This window comes from Cnephaeus nilssonii (genome assembly GCF_951640355.1).
Source record: "Cnephaeus nilssonii genome assembly, chromosome: 4".
Classification (NCBI taxonomy): Eukaryota; Metazoa; Chordata; class Mammalia; order Chiroptera; family Vespertilionidae; genus Cnephaeus; species Cnephaeus nilssonii.
The window spans coordinates 19,411,845-19,429,132 of record NC_137075.1 but is presented as its reverse complement, the minus strand read 5'-3'; the positions used below and the strand labels follow the sequence as shown (position 1 = coordinate 19,429,132).

Genomic DNA, 17,288 nt, shown 5'->3' with positions numbered 1-17,288 from the left:
GGGAGGGGACAGCGCCCTAATTAAGCGCCTTCGCTGGGAGAGCCTGGGCGCCGGCGGCGCGGGAATGCAACTCCTGGGCTAGCAAGGTGCCAGGCCGGAGCCGGCGGCGGTCTGCGGCGGCGCCCGCTCCAACCTCTGGCTTGGAGGGGCCGGGCTAGGACTGGAGGCTCTCGCTGGGTTCCTCACCGGTCCGCACATCTGTGGGAAGTTCTCTCCGGAGCAAAGGCTCTTGACTCCTCTGAGGCCCCGGGTAGTGGGTTGCCCACAAGTCCTGAGGAGTACCAGCTAAAGTGACTTGGAAGTAGGCGCTAAGTTGGGGATAGGTTTGCGTGATGGTGCGTGTGTGAGTTTGTGTGTTTTAAATGTGACCGTGTGTTTCTGTAGAATGTGTCGTACCCTCTGTAGAAGTACTAGGTTTCTTTAAGAAGCAATAAAATGACCAAGAATCCACAAAATATTCCTGTTGGGAAAAGTTTTAAAAATGCTATAATCTCATTTTGAGAAGTGTGTTTTAACTTGTCTTCCAAACCGATACCTACCCCCGCCCCGCTTTGTTCTTTTAAATCTTTCTTCCTTGAAATCTGGCATCAGAATCACATTAAATCCCTGAACCAAACAAATCTCTTAAATCAGCAGGGGAGCAGGAGAGGGTGAAGATGTGCAGTTAAGGAAATAAAAAAAGATAAAAGCATTGGATTACAATTCCCCCCCCCTTTTTTTAACAAAAAAATGGGGGGGGGGTACCTCACATTGTAAGAAAGGAATGGGAGTGAAATTAAATCCACCTGGAAATCAGAAGAGCGGGCGCCCTCCCTAAATGCAGCCTGCGCAAGTCAGGCCCATCAATGTGTGTAAACGTGTTTAGAACGGCGGGGTCTGCACATAGTTCCCATGGGCAGCAGGACCTTACTTAGTTCCACTTGTAAAGAACACGGATGCTTCTCTTCCCCGGCCTGATTGGAGCGTGTGGGTGCAGGGGGGACGGGGGGGGGGCTTTCAGTGCTAATGAGCTTCCTTGTTCCTTCCGAGGTGATACTCCGACGCCCTCCTGGCATGACCAGGGCATTTTTCTATGGGTAGTGACAGCTTAGTAACAGCTTTCCTGGTGCACAAGAAGCTGGTGCTTTAAGGGGGCAAAACTGCTTTCACTTTAAAGGGGGTCCATGAAAGCAAGTGTTTGTCCTCTTTTAGCCTACATTTGCCAGACCCACTAGGCCGCATCTCAAAAAAAAAGAAAAGAAAAAGTCAACCTAAGAAAGAGAATAAAGCCCCTTGTTCACAGCGGGATGGCCATAGGGAAGTTTCTCCTGCGCTTCCTCAAAGACCAGGACCGGTGGTAACGAGTGGACTCTGCCAGCCTCAGAGCCTTGATCCAGTTGGGGGGTTCCCCCATCCGCAGACCCGCAGACCCGAGGCGTGGCCGTATCACAGCGCCGCCTGTCGTGGGGAGGGAGCGCTGAATCCTTCCGCCCGCGCCCCTAGCGAGCTGCCCCCGGGGAGACTGGAACCCCGCACGCCTCCCTCGGCCGGAGGTTTTGGTTCACACAGCCGGCCGCCTAAGGCCTAGGGAGGGAAGGTGGCACCTCGGTTAGCTCCCGGTCTCTCCATCTCGGTGGGCGGTGTTCCAAGACACCTGGTCAATTTTGGAGGTGAAGGTTTAGTGTACCCAGATCCCGCCCGTCATTTCCCCAAGGTTTAAAAGCGAACCATCTGGGCCAGGCCGGATCTTGGACTTGGAAAATAAACCACCAATAAATAAAGCTGCGGCCTCCGGCGGCTGGCCAGTGGGCAGTCGGGTGGCACGCCCGGCGGCTGCATCTCGGCGGTTTCCAACCTCTTCTCCCAAATGGGCCCCGTGCGTGCGCCCTGCACAAGCCCGCTGCGCTTTCCGGGGGAGCTAGAACCGTTTCCAGTTGGGGAGCCTCGAGGGCAGCCACATGGCGGCCCCTGGGGAGGCCCGGGCCAAACCTGGGCGAGCACGGGTCTGCGCGAGCCTGGGACGCCCCAGGTACCGGGGCGGGCAGGCCCCTGGGGCAGAGAAGCCGGGGTGGGGGTGGGAGGGGGCGGTCGGACAGTGGGTTGCGGGGTTACTCCTGGGGCCCCAGGGGAGAGGAAGCGGCTCCGCCCTTCCCTGAGCGAAGCTGAGCCTTCTTCGCCCTTGGGGTCCCCTCCGGACACTCCCCCCCCCCCCCCCCCCCCGCAGTGGGAGCAGGCGGCACGCGGCCCAGCGGCCAAACTGGGCCCCTCCGCTCCCCTTTCCCAGCATCGCCTGGCTGGAGCCCCCTCCCCGATCTTCACCGAGGCCGGGAGAAGCGGAGAAGCGGAGGGGGACCGCGGCCAGAGAGGAATGAGAGGCGGGGGGCAGGCGCCTCGGGTCCTTCCCGTCGGTGGGACCGCGAGCGCGCGGAAAGCAGGGCCCGAGGCGGCAGCTCTGCGGGGGCCCATGGGGCCGCTCGAGGGCTTTTTGCTCCGGTGTCCCCTAGCCTGTCCCCTTTCCGCCGACCCTCTCCCCGACGGGGTGTGCGGGCAGGTCCCGGCCGCCGCGGGCCCGCCGCGCTCTGCAGGGCGCTCCGCGCTCCCCCGCAGGCCCCGCTTGCAGAGGGAATGGGAGGCCCAGACGCGGAGGCCGGTGGCCCGCAGTTGGGGACGGAGGGAGGTCTGGGCGCTGGCGCAACCGTGTGCCCTCGCGTGCGCCCGGCCTACGGGGACCGCCGCGTGCGCGGGAGCTGGGGAGGGGCGCGGGCGCCGCGAGCGGGCGGACCCCGCGCCTGCCCGCAGCCTCCGCCCCGCACCCGGGGAGGCGCGGCCCAGCCCTGGGACCCCCACGGCCCGGCCCAGCCTGAGGCTCGGGGCGAGGACGGAAGCTCGGAGCGACGGTTCCTGCGGCCCTTCGCTGCCTCTTTTCATTTCCGTTTTCCTTCTTCACACTTGCCTTTCTTGGACCTTCCTCCGATCATTACATCATTAATGAAGAAATTGATTCGCCGCTCACAAGGCGCCCACCCTCAGGAGGTGGGGGCCCTGGGCCCCTCCCTGGCCCGGTCCTGGCTCCGTGCGGAGAAGTCAAGTTCCCGGCCATGTAGGTGTGTGTGGACCAATACACACACACACGGAGGGCTTCAACTTTACTAAAAAAAAAAAAAAAGAAAATTCAAGGTAACATTTCAATCCCCGTTCTTGACCACTGCTGTCGCTTCCCCTGCTGCTGCCGGAGGCGCCCTCGGATCTCGGAGCTGCGCGGGCGCGGGCCCGGTGGCCCGCTGCCGGATGTCGGAGCCGGAGCTGCCCCTCACCCCTGGCCTCACCCTCGAGCGACAAAACGGTCCCTCTGGCTGCGAAAGAGCATCGCCTTGCCAAAGTCAACTTGCATTTTCATGCATTCAAATGAGGAAGACTGGGAAGGACGGCGTGCCCTCCCGGGCAACCACGAGCCTCGGGAGGAAGGAGGGAGTGCTCCCCGGGTCTCCGCAGGGAACCGAACCTCCTGCCCTCGGCGCGCGCCCCTGCCCAGGCCCGGTCCTCGCAGCCACGGAGCATCTCCAGGCACCAGTGTTCCCGAGTTACGGGCTGCTCTAGTCACAGGGTCAGCGCCAGCCCGAGGAGGTGCCGGGTCCCAGAGAGTGTCTCCCCACCTACCCCTGCCCAGCGGCGCCCACACGCTCCTCTGGCTACTTGAAAACCGCGGGGGGGGGGGGTCTGAGGGGAGGGATGGAAACGCACACTCAGATACAGAGCTGGGAAATTAGGGGGAAACGTGACAAATTTTAGGTCTGGTAGCAGGAATGGTCTAGAGGAGCTGGGGCCACAGACCGCGGCGAGGCCTGGGTGAGGGGAGATCAGAACTCTACTCCTCCCCACATAGAAGCTCCAGATAATGGGAAGCTGTGATGGAAACAGGGCTCCAGAAAACTCTCTGAATGCCATCTCTTGCCCCCAGGCTGCCAGCGTAAACTTAAATTCTTCCAGAACAGTCTAGAAGTATTTAGCTTCTCGGGCCCACCCCACACACATATACCCAGGAGCTTTCCCAGGGCCTCTGGATCGGACCTAGTGGTCTAACTTTGGCTATTCAAATGTGGTGATCCTCAAATTTACATAGTTCTATTTAACAAAGCTTTTGTAACAATAAAAAAAAAAACACCCCACACCCATATCTAATATGTAGGGGAGGGGGAGTAAAAATTCACTCTAGCCAGGCATCCTGATTCTCCCCTAATTTTAAAATTGTGTTTTGGACTGACAAAAGACTGATTTCTTGGCATGGCTGGAAGGTGGTTACATTCATTATTTAAAATTAAAATTCGATCGGAGGACACTGTTCAGAGCAGCTTCTGAGACTTCCAGCAGTTATTTCAAAACTAACACCAGAAGGAAGTTTTATTTTAAAAATCATGTCCTATGGGCCGCAGAGCAAACCCCAGTACCAGGCTCGCATTGCAGCGATTTTGCTTCTAAACAGAAACACTAGGAAGAAACCCCTTCTGCGGAGGGACTAGCAAGATTTGCAGGCAATTCAACCACTCTGAATGCTCCAGTCCTGGTTGCCTACTGTAAACGGACCGAAGTAAGAAATGCAGCTGCCAACACTTATCATTATCTGTTGTGGCAAGTCCAGCACAGCCTCCCTGGGTCTGTGATGAGGACTTTGCAGACTTTTCCAACCAAATCAAATGAATCTCTCTCCCTCTCTCTCTCTCTCTCTCTCTCTCTCTCTCTCTCTCTCTCTCTCTGTCGTTAATCCTCACCAGAGGATATTTTCTCCATTGCTTTTTAGAGAGAGTGGAAGGGAGGGGGAGAGACACACAGAGAGAAACATGGATGGGAGAGGGACACACGATTGGGAGACACATTGATTGGTTGCCTCCTGCATGCATCCGGACCAGGGGCAGATATCCAGTCTGCAACCGAGGTATGTGCCCTTGACCAGAATCGAACCCTGGACCCTTCAGTCCAGGGGCCCCACACACACTCTAACCACTGAGCCAAACCGGCTAGGGCTGAGTTCTTCTCCTTTTCCATCCACACCTTGTTCCAGATTCCTGCCAGGCTTTTATTACTCTCCTCAAGCAAACTCCATTTGTGTTTTATTTATTTATTTATTTATTTATTCATTTTACTTGTCATCTGGACTAGAAGCTCTGGGGAGCTGGGAGAACCACAGTGTTCCCTGCTGCCAGAGCAGAGCCTGGAACATAGTAGGCTTTCAGTAAAGATTTGTTTACTCAATCAATGAACTAATTACCCCAATCCAGACACTGGACATGCTGGTGTCAGGTGGGAAAGGATGCTGGAGTCTAGAAACCACATGTAAGCATGCCAAAGCCCCCAAGGGAGAGTACCCCAGAGACTGTCTCAGCCCAGCGGGCTTGTGGAATGAATGGACCAAGAGAGGAATGAACGAATGGAGGCGGACACTGCTGGCCAGGGTCTCAGAGTCCCGGCATCCCTTGTCAGTTTTAAGCAACGTTATCAGGTGGACATGATCAGATCAGAAATGCCCTCACTTCACCGGTGCCAGGACTTGGCAGAATCAATGCCGCCTCGAGGGCCATCAACGTGTGGCTCAAGGCAATTACTTATGCCCCCCCCCCCCCCCGCCCCAAAGGCAGCAGCCATGCCTTTCAATCGCAGATATTGATTGAAAGTTAAAGAGCCACATCAACTTCCATCAAGCAAAATATTTCGCTTGTTGCTGTAAAGGAAACGTCCATGTTGAAATAGTGTGTTTAAATTGGCAAACAAATGGAGCCGGGCCCAGGCGGTGAGAAGGTTGAGAAGCCTTGCAGCAGAACTGCCTGGTTGTGCTCTTGGGTTTCTAGGGTGTGGTCTGCCGCCTTCCCACCCCAAAGCCGGGGGGTGGGGGGGTGGGGGGGTGGGGGGGTGGCTGGGGCAGGCCCGGCCAGAGTTGGGTTTGCGCAGTGAGAATTACTGGTATCCTCCTGGGTGCCAGGCTGCCTTGGCGAGGGCAGCCTGGTTGAAGTCACCAGGCGTTTACCTTATTTCCCTCCCTGTCTTTAGGACCCAAACCATTTTTATCCCACACACCTTACCTGTGTGGCGTAATGATTTTCTTAAAGGACCACACCCTCTGAACCTGCCTTGTTGCAAAGTATTAGCTGGAGACCCCCTCCTGAAGTTTCATTTGCGGGGAAAGCATGCGTGGGAGCCCCCGAGAGAGGAAGCACGCGTGTCTCCTTTTCTTCTGGACTGCTGTCCCTGGGGACGCCCCCTGGCAGCGCGGTGCCCCAGCCACCCCTGGTGTGCTGATGTCCCCGACCTTCCGCGGGGTGGTGTGGGGCTCCTGCAAGTTTGTTTTCTTTCAGATGCTTTCAGTGATGCATTCAATCTGGGTGGGTCTCACTCTCCTCACCCCACCGGCCTCCTCCTGCCAAATACCTTCCATTGTGAATCGCTGGTCTCCTCTGACCTCCTCCTGACCCTCCCCTCACACTCCACCAAAAGAAGTGGTTTCAATAAATAAAGTGCGCAGTCCTCGGGTTGAAGGTCAGTTTACACTGGGGCAGAAGCTTCTAAAACTCCTGCAGGTGCTGGAATGAGAATAAACCAGGTCATTGTCCCAAGAGATGGGAGAGGGAGGAAGCGAGGACTAGAGAGGATATGAGGAGACGCAGGGAGGGTGTTGGAGAGGGTGGGGAGCTTGGCCGTGGTCCAACTGAAGTAGAATTTTCTGTGGAACCTGGGGAGACCCTTTGGGTCTCAGTTCCCTTCTTTTCCAAATGAGGAGCTTGGCCTCCCAGTTCCAGCTATTGTGAGGTACAGGAACAAAGCCTGGAGTAGCTGGGGTGACTGTGAGGCCTGATGACCCCACCCAGGCGAACCAGGACCTGTGTGCATCTAGGGAGGATTGGTGCGGGGGATGAGGCACAGTGTCTCTGCAGAAGGGGCAGGAGACTCTGGGAGAACAGGCACCAGGAAGAAGAGCTCCCTCCCTTTTGCTCTAGTTTTTTTTTTTTTTTTTTTAATTCTTTATTGTTTAAAGTATTGCATATAGTATTACATATGTCTCCTTTTCCCCCCACTGACCTCTCTCTGGCCACCCCACCCCCCAGCACATGCCCTCACCCCCCTACTGTCTGTGTTCATTGGTTATGCTTATATGCATGCATACAAGTCCTTTGGTTGATCTCTCTCCCTTACTCCCACCCTCCCCTACCTTCCCTCTGAGGTTTGATGGTCTATTCCATGCTTCTCTGTCTCTGGATCTATTTTTGTTCATCAGTTTATATTGTGTTTATTATATTCCACAAATGAGTGAGGTCATGTGATATTTATCTTTCTCTGACTGGCTTATTTTGCTTAGCATAATACTCTCCATGTCTATCCATGCTGTTGCGAATGGTAAGAGTTCTTTCTCTTTTCAGTAGCGTAGTATTCCATTGTGTAGACGTACCACCATTTTTTTGTTTGTTTTCTACCACTGTTTTTTAATCCACTCATCTGCTGATGGGCACTTAGGCTGTTTCCAAATCTTAGCTATTGTAAGCTGTGCTGTTACGAACATAGGGCTGCATATATCCTTTCTGATTGGTGTTTCTAGTTTCTTGGGATGTATTCCTAGAAATGGGATTACTGGGTCAAATGGGAGTTCCATTTTTAATTTTTTGAGGAAACACCATACTGTTCTCCACAGTGGCTGCACCAGTCTGCATTCCCACCAGCAGTGTACATCCTCGCCAGCACTTGTCCTTTGTTGATTTGTTGATGATAGCCATTCTGACAGGTGTGAGATGATATCTCATTGTCATTTTGATTTGTATCTCTTGATGATTAGTGACTTTGAGCATGTTTTCATATATTTCGCTCTAGTTTTGTGGTCAATATTCATGGTAAATTTTGGGCAAAAGTCTTTCCTTTTTCACTTCCAAGCATCTCTAAAGACAGGAAATAGCAGGAGGGAGGGAGGGAGGGAGGAAGAGGGAGGGAGAGAGAGAGAGAGGGAGAGAGAGAGAGGGAGAGAGAGAGACTTGTCTTCAATTTCCAGGCACAGGCAAGGTCTCCTCAGCTAATAGGAGGCATGGAGCTGGGCACGCTCCTCTGGCAGGGCTGGCTTCTCTGAGGCTGAGGTCTCTGTCGTTACACAAGCTCCATCTTGACTTGTCCATGCAATTGACAGGGATAAAAGGGTTTGTGTTTAAAGGCATGGGGTTTGGAATCCCATCTGAGTTCTAACCTGTACCCTGCAGGAGACTTGCTCTCTCCGAGCTTTGTTTTCTCAGCCTTCAAAGGGGTGCGCATATCAATACCTACCTCACACAATTGTGTGCAGAGCAAGTGCACTAAATGACAACAACAATAAAGAGCCTTCTTCTCTGTGGTGCTGGATGCTGAATGCGTGGTGGCAGGGACTGCAGACCTGCAATCCGGGCACGCTCGCCCCTCCTCTTTACAGGTCTTTTACAGGTGACCAGCCTGGCTCCCTGGAAATCGCGGTCCCTCCTGGCTACAGTCTGAGAGGAAAGGGGAGCTCCCATGTGGGGAGTTAGGTCCTGGTGTCTAGCCAGACCCACCTCTCAGCGCCCATCAGGACCCTGCCTAGAATCCCTTCCCAGTTTCCCCGAGAAAATCGAGCAAAGCAACACCTGAAGAGGATTTGGACACTGCAAGAGGCACAGGTTAAGGACCTTCATGGGGGAGGAGGCTCAAGGCGGAAGAGATGAGAGATCCTGGCTATGGTGAACTCAGGCAAGACCTAGGGCCTGGGTCCAGGAAGCATCCCTATAGGAAAGGTGAAGGAAGTGCATCTTGGCTTCTAGGAGGCCGTTCCACCCTTAGCACCTGAACTTGGGGAGTACTGAAATGAGAAATCAGGACCCCTAATTTACCCAGACACTTTCTGCTTTCTCCCTCATACCCTCTTCTCATGGACAGAGTTAGCAGGAACCACTGAACACTCATTAGGAGAAGTATCACTTAAGTCCATTTTCTAAAATCCTCAAAACCCAAGATATTACTGCAAAGAAGCTTTAGTTGCTGACTTTGAGAATTATTTGATACAGATTCCCTTAAAAAGTTTCTTCCTGGGAGTCTAAGTGCATCTGAAATGAAGCAAGCATGCTAAGCTTATCATGGATACTTCAAATATTAAAGACCCTAAATATTACCTTGCATGTACAAGGAAGCTTAGTGGGGTGCCAAGGCTTAATTGTGACAACAATATACTATATGAAAAGACAACACCTCAAAAGGGTTTCAACAGCTATAGATCCATCTGCTGAGGTGAAGATTCATGAGTTGGAAGAGCTAGCGTTTTGGGGTTAATTCCTCGGCTCAATGAACAATGACCCACAAATTTTACACAGGGCTTCAATGGGCTCTGTTTACCAGGCTCTGATAGTTTGTGAATTCTGCTTTACTTCGTAATCAGAACCAGGTGGATAGAAAAAATATTTCCTTCACTGGAGAACAGAAAACAACACATCTTCAAAGCTTATTATTTTCCCATGGATTGGTACTGGGGGAGGTGCATTTGGGAAAAGTGGACTGGTGTGCAGAAGTCCCAGGCAGCAAGCGATCTCCAGCTAAATGCAGCTTCTGTTTTTACAGCTTACTTAGGGAGAGCTGTTAGTTTTTCTAAGGATAAACCAGGCATTGGTTCTCTAAGCTCAATGTTTAGGCTACAAAGCACATCCAACAGTCTTACATGTCTACCTTTAGAAAAGGAATGGTTTTGACCTCAAACTCAGTAAAATCTCTAGTGCATTACGAATCTTGGCGAACACCTAAGCAAACCCTTTTGAAAGTGTAAAGTGTAACTGGAATGCTAAATACCAGCCACTATCCAAGAAAAATAAACCCTTAATTCTCAGCCAGGTATACCTGCTTTGCACCCAGGTTGTTGGTGTTATTTGTAGTTTTTCTTTTTCAAATTGATAATTTTATTCACAGAGTATTCTTTCTGCTCAGTGCTTGCTATTTTTATCTAATTTTAAACACCCTGAGATCAAGCTGGGTGGCCAGACTTCTGAGGCACCCCAGGGAAGGGTGAAGGCTGACTTCTCAGGGGTCCGTTCCTAAACTCCATTTGCTAATCAGGTCACCAGGGGGGAAATGGGGTGAGCAATGCCAGGGAGGACCCTCAGGCAGGGAAGCGGTTCCGTACATTAGTTTGTGTGGATTAAAGCAGTACAGGCAAATTGGGGTAGTGGGCTTTCTGGTTCTTCTCTATTCTTCTTCTGAGCTCCTTCCTCTGCTCTGTTGTTCTCTGCCCCAGAAGCCAATCTCTATGGACTTCCAACTGGGTTTGGCCAATGTGGGGCAATAGTGCAGGAATGGAGGCCAGGAAGATAGAGCAGTAGGTGTACTTATTCCTTCTGCTTTCTCCCTACATCACTGTGACTTTGTCCTTTAATGTCTCTCTGTGTCCACAGCTCCTGCCAGGTGGCCCCTCTTCCCAGCTTCAGCTCTCACCAGGCTCTGCTAACACCTCTTTTCACCCTTGCCCCTTCCTATCAAAGGTGCCAGTACCCCCTGTTGTTGCTAAACATTGAATGTTAGTTCTCTCAATTCTCTCTGCTCCCTGAACCCTGCTAAATCCTTTTGAGCATGCCACCTGTTTCCTGTGGTGACCTAAGTGATGAGGAAAGGAATGAAGACTCATGGAAGTGCAATATGATGTCTTCCATTCTTTCCAGCGCTACCCTCATACTGTCACCCATCAAAAGGCTCTGCTCCTTCCTCATCACCATGTTGGAGTGCAGCTGTAAAGGCTCCAGGGTTTCTGTGGTGGCTGCTGTCTGCAGGCGAGGCTGCCTTTGGGTCTAGCAGGGAAGCAAACTCTGAGTATATTTGCTTTCTGTTCACGACTTTAACTTCTAATTTACATTTTATATCACCGTTAAAGTAATTTATGTCAAAACCAAATATTGATAGTATCCAAGGTTGTTGTTGTTGTTTTACCTTTGAATAACCGACCTTTGCTAAAAACCACGGACTGAGACTTTTGCTAGTGGTGAATTGTATTAATATAACCGGGCAGTGAAGTAGGTCCAGTGATCAAGGGGCTCATGGGTAATGTTCATGTACATTCCCCAAGGCCTGAGCATCTTTGGCTTCACATCTCTATAGTGATAAGTCTGTGTTCTGGCAACAGCTCAGTCTCAACTAATGCTAAATCAGTGACATTATTTAGATGTGTCAATCAGTAAGCACTCTCCATGTGCCAGGCATTGTGCTAGGCACTGAGGATACTAAATTTAAGCCAGGATTCATGCCTTCCAGTGATTAAAACAATGCTTCAATCATTATTGTTAAATTTACATGCCTCTGTGGTTAGAAAAAGTTAATAAAAGTGGAATCTTTAGGACAAAAGACATGCACGTTTTTAAGGCTTTTGAGACATTTTACTATATGACATCTAGCAAAATGAAAACAGAAATCTATGACTGATCCTATTTTCTAACTCCCATGCATGTATTCTGTTACTGAACTTTAAATTTGATTGGCAAAAAATTGCATACCATTGTTTAATTTTACATTTCTGAGATTACTACTGAAGTTGAATATTTTTATATTTCTATTGGCCATAAATACTTCTTTTGGGAACAGCCAATTCATGTCTTCGTTATTCAATTAAAATTTTTGACTGCTTGTCTATTTTTCATCCAAAGAATATTAATTCCATGTCTGCCATAAATGTGAGTTTTTCACCAGGCTTTTATTTGCATTATGATTTTATTTTTAAATGCATGGATGTCTTAAAAATACCCATTAATATTTTTATTTATAGTTTCTGCCTTTTATGGTTTAACTAGAGGCCCAGTGCACAAAATTCGTGCACAGGTAGGGTCCCTAGGCCTGGCTGGCTATCAGGGCCAATTGGGGCCTTCTGGCTCCCAGCCGGGGCCTTCCTTTGCTTCCCGCCGCCCCCTGGTAGTCAGCACACATCATAGTGAGCGATTGAACTCCTGGTCTCCCAGTCGAACTCCTGAGGGGACACTTTGCACATTAGCCTTTTATATATATATATATATATATAGATGTTTACAAGTCTTATCTACATCTGCTACTCTTATGTACAATAAAATTTTTCATCCAGTTGGAATTTATTTTGATGCATAATATGAAGTGAAGATCTAATTTTAATTATTTATTTTCTAAATAGTTTGATCTTTGAGCAGGCCCTAGTTATGAGGGGCCTTGAATTCTCTTTGGAGAACTTTGTTTTGTGAGGATTCTGTGGAGCGGTGGAAGCTGAATATTACATTGGATCTTCCTCTACTTGCTATATAGTGAAGCAATAGGGGGCTCCAAAACTAGATGACAAGAGGAGTGGTAAGTGGTGGCTTGAGAGTGACAAAAACTAGATGATATCATAGTGTTTCAATGATTGCTTGAGTTATTTTTATGCTGCTCTTTTAAGACGGCACCAAAAGTATTAACATTTTCATATGAAGGCATTACAATATCAACAATGAATTTGAAGTGCCTTTAGATCATAACTATGTTTTTAAAAAAATATATTTTATTGATTTTTTTACAGAGAGGAAGGGAGAGGGATAGAGAGTTAGAAACATGGATGAGGGAGAAACATCGATCAACTGCCTCCTGAACACCCCCTACTGGGGATGTGCCCAAAACCGAGATACACGCCCTTGACCGGAATCGAACCTGGGACCCTTCAGTTTGCAGGCTGATGCTCTATCCACTGAGCCAAACTGGTCAGGGCTAGATCATAACTATTATTATTATTCATCCTTCTGCCCCTCCTTCTTTTCTTTCTCTCTTTCCTTCCCTGTTCCTCCCTCCCCTTTTCTCCTTCACTCCCTTTCTCCTTCCTTTCTTCCTCCTCCCTCCTTTTCTCTATTTGTTTCTTTCAGTGAAAGTAGACCTAGAATAGAGTTCTTAGCACAAGATTGATTACTAGCTAGGGGACCTAAGGTAAATCCTTAATGTCTTTGAACATAGTACCTTAGCTATAAAATGAAGCTAATGCTATCGACCTCATGGGTGGTATAATATTATATGATACTAGAGGCCTTGTGGATGAATTCATGCACCAGTGGGGTCCTTTGATCTGGCTTGTGGGATCGGGCCGAAACCAGCTCTCTGACATCCTCTGAGGGGTCCCAGATTGCTAGAGGGTGCTGGCCAAGCTGAGGGAACCCACTGTTGCATGATTGGGGCCAGGGAGGGATGTGGGAGGTTGGCCAGCTGGAGAGGCACTGCAGGAGGGCTCCAGGGTGTGTTTGGCCCATCTCGCTTAGTCCCAATTGGCTGGACCTCAGCAGCAAGCTAACCTACCGGTTAGAGCGTTTGCCCCCTAGTGGTCAGTACATGTCATAGTGAGCGTTTGAGCTGCCTTAGCATATCATTAGCATATTATGCTTTGATTGGTTGAACTGCTGACCGGAGGACCGGACACTTAGCATATTAAGCTTTTATTATATAGCATTGATATCTGAATACTTACCATTTTTTATTATAAAAAGTATTAATGAAAAATATTTATTTATCATTTAAATCATTTCAAAGTTACACTAATTTTCACGTTTCCAATTTAGGAACATGCCTATACATTATTTTTGTGCAGGATCTAGGATGGTAGCAAGAACAATGAGTCACCTCCTAAGCACTTGGGTTATTTGCACATAATTTTAATTAGCACAGAAAAGTAATTTACTTATTGTCTGCAGGGGTTGCTGCCACACTTAGAAGTTGCCCACATGGCGCCCCCACAGGGCAGTGGGATGTGATGTGGGTGCCAGGAAACCTCAGGGATGGCAGGTTTTTCTCTTTCCTGATCTCATTGATCAGTTGCCTGAGTGTTTGTAGAGAGAAGGAGAGTTTGAGAGAGAGTAGAGGGATATAAAATAATTGTTTGAGGGCCTGCTATGTGCCAGGCACTGACCAAAAAACTACCATCTATACTATTTCATCTAACCGGGTTTTCTTCTCCTTTATGTTTTTTTTTTTTTTGGTGCAATATAACACAGGAAAATGAACAAAACGGAAAATAATGGTTTATCACAAATAAAAAAACTCAAGCAGTCATCATCAAAGTTAAAAAATGGAAAACCCCTAGCACAGGAGGACTCCTGTACTGCCCTCCCACTCACCATCACTTTCCTCCCTCTCACGAAGACCACCACCTTAGCTGTTATGGTTATCACTTTCTTGCATTTATTTGTGATACATCGACTGAGCACACACCCACAAGTTCTATAGTTTTTGCTGAGTTGGGTTTTTAACCTTTATGTGAACAGAATGGTATAGAACAGTGGTCAGCAAACCGCGGCTCGTGAGCCACATGAGGCTCTTTGGCCCGTTGAGTGTGGCCCTTCCACAAAATACCACGTGCGGGCGCGCACGTACAGTGCGATTGAAACTTCGTGGCCCATGCGCAGAAGTCGGTTTTCGGCTCTCAAAAGAAATTTCAATCGTTGTACTGTTGATGTTTGGCTCTGTTGACTAATGAGTTTGCCGACCACTGGTATAGAATGTACTCCCTTGTGTCTGGCTTAATAGCTGGATATTACATATGTGAAAGATTCATCTATCTTGTTACTCACAGAGAAGTTTATTCATTTCTTTCATGCATACCACTGCATTTTATACCACAATCAATTTGTGCATCCTACTTCTGATGGACATTTGGGTTGTTTCTGGTTTTCAGCTATTGTGAATGAAACTACTGTGAGCAGTGGTGTACATGTTTATTGGTGCATATGTGAATGCCTTTCTATTGGGAGTGGAATGCTGGCTCATAGAATATGTGTATATTCAACTTGAATAGATAATGCCAACTGTTGCTTGGTATAACCTTTCTTCTCTTGGACATCAGAAACTCTGAATATGGCCGAACCCGGTATTTGAATAGAAACTCTCCTGAATCTCATGCCTTTGATTTCAAGATTCTCTTTAGGAGTTGGGTTCTAGGTGGAAAGCATGGATCTCCACCCCACCCCACCCCAATGTACCCTTAACTGGCATATAATGCAGACATATAATGTTGTCTTTTTTTGTTTTTGTTTTTGTTTTTTAAGAAAAGTTTTAAGTTTCGTGGCCCCGCATTATTCATTAAATGTGCTGGTAGGAGGAACAAGAGTGCCAAGAAAGCAGTCGGCTTAGCCGGGCAAAACCGGCCCATTTAGGGCCTTCAGTTCAGAGGCCCTTTGGGACCAGTGTCGTCACCGCCCGGAGAGGTGAGGCTGCTCAACCTGGGTTTGGGTTTTTAGTCCCAGGACGCCCTGTAGCTGGTTCCGCGGGGCAGAAGCTCGCGGGGTGGCGGTCCACAGCACGGAGGCCCCGGGCCAGGGGCAGAGGGCGGGCGCAGGAGGGCGCGCGGCTTGTTGCTGGGCGACTGAGCGCGTTCATCCTTCTCCAGCGGTGCGAGCCCCCCCACCCCCCACCACCGCTGGCCCCGCAGGCCGGTTGGATGCTCGGCCGGCCGGGCGGCGGCGGTGCCAACCTTCCCGCACCCGCACCCGAGGGGAGCTGAGGCGTCCCCGGAGGCGGGTGAGCTAAGGCTGTGGACTGGGGCGCGGGTGACTTGCCTGGGAGGCTGTGGAAAGGACAGGCTGCGGGACTTGGGCGGAGCTTTGGTCTCCAGTGTTCCCTCTCTCTAATCCGCTCTCATTTTAGGGGCCAATCCTGGGCAGAAAACAGGACGGAGCTACTGTGGGGATTGGGGCTGGAGAGCGCCGGTTGGGGAGGAACTGGGAGCAGTGAACACCTGGCGGAAGGGAAAAATAGGTAGATGTGACTACCAGGCTGTGGGGAAAGAAAAGGGGGTTTGTGAGGCCAAGAGGGGTAGGAGTCAGAGGGCCTGTGGGAGGGTGAGAGGTCACAGTGGAGGGGATTCAAGTCCCAATTCCCTGACTTTATCTGCTATCCCTCGACAGGGGCTGGCTGTCTCAGGCAAACCTTAAACCTCATTACCTAACGGTCCCCTCCAGCACTGAGATCCATGTGCCCGCTTTTGGAATAGGGAGCTGTTCCCTGAGTGTGACCCTAAAACTCTGATGGGCAGGGGGGCACTGTGGGCTTAATGCAAGGGTTATTTGGCGTTGAAGGAGTTTAAAGGAGTTTCATAGTTCTTTAATTTTTAACATGCAAATATAAAAGTTTAGCAAATTGTTCTCTTCCTACTTACAACCGGACAGAGGTGTAATTTATTTTCAATAAACTGTGCAGAATGTACGATTTGTATCATGTACAGGTGTACGATTTGATGAGTGTTGACAGATGTATACAACTTTGAAACAGTTACTGTAAACAAGGTAACTGAACTTTTCCATTCTTCTGCCCTGTTTGTTATCTACCCCTGTGCTCACCCCCTCCTACCACCCAACCAACTACCGATCTGCTGTGTGACACCATAGAATAGATAGCACTTTCTAGAAGTTTATATAAGTGGAAACATATAAGATATACTTTTTTTGTGTCTGGCTTCCTTTATTCAGCATAATGATTTGCCAGGACCTTTGCCTGGGTTACTGTAGATTTATAGTAAGTTTTGAAATTGTAAGTCCTCTAGCTGTTTCTTCTTAAAAATCACTTTTAAAAGTCATTTGAATTTGTATATGCATTTTATAATCATCTTATAATTTCTATAAAAAAGCCTGCTGGAATTTTGATTGGGATTGCATGGAATCTATAGCTCTATATGAAGGGGGATTGCCATTTTAACAATGTTGATTCTTCCAAACATCGTTTGGGAATTTTTGTAGGCCTTTAATTTCTCTTAGAAATGTTTTGTAATTTTTAGTGTGCAGATTTTGGACATCTTTTGTTAGGTTAATTTCAAAGTATTTAATTTGGAGGGGGGCATTATTTTCCAAAAGTTTGGTACTAGTATATAAAAATACAGTTGACTTTGTGTGTTAACCTTGTATTGTACAACTTTGAAAATTTACTCATTAGCAGTTTTGTTGATTCACTGGGATTTTTTTTTTTTCCAGAGAGAGGAAGAGAAAGAGAGAGAGAGAGAGAGAAACATCAATATGAGAGAGAAACATCGACTGGGTTGCCTCTAGTACCTGCCCCAACCAGGACCAAACCCAAAACTTACATAAGTGCCCTGACCAGGAATTGAACCCACAACCTTTTAGTGTACAGAGTGACACTCCAACCATCTGAGCTACCGGGCCAGGGCAATTCACTGGGACTTTTAACCTAAAAATCATGTCACCTGCAAATAGGGACAGTTTTCCTTTTCAACCTTTATTCCTTATTTTTCTTTTCCTTGCCATATTCTAATAGCTTAGGGCCTCTAGTACATTGTTGACTAGATGTAGTTAGAGTCAAGGCATCTTTCCTGTTTTTCAATT

At 48.9% G+C, this 17,288-nt stretch overlaps 1 protein-coding gene across 1 annotated transcript in view; it reads left to right on the top strand.

The window, feature by feature from the left end:
- LOC307097429 (uncharacterized protein) overlaps positions 1-17,288 on the top strand; it is a 127,166-nt gene that overhangs the window by 786 nt on the left and 109,092 nt on the right. The gene's annotated exons all lie outside the window — the stretch shown is intronic.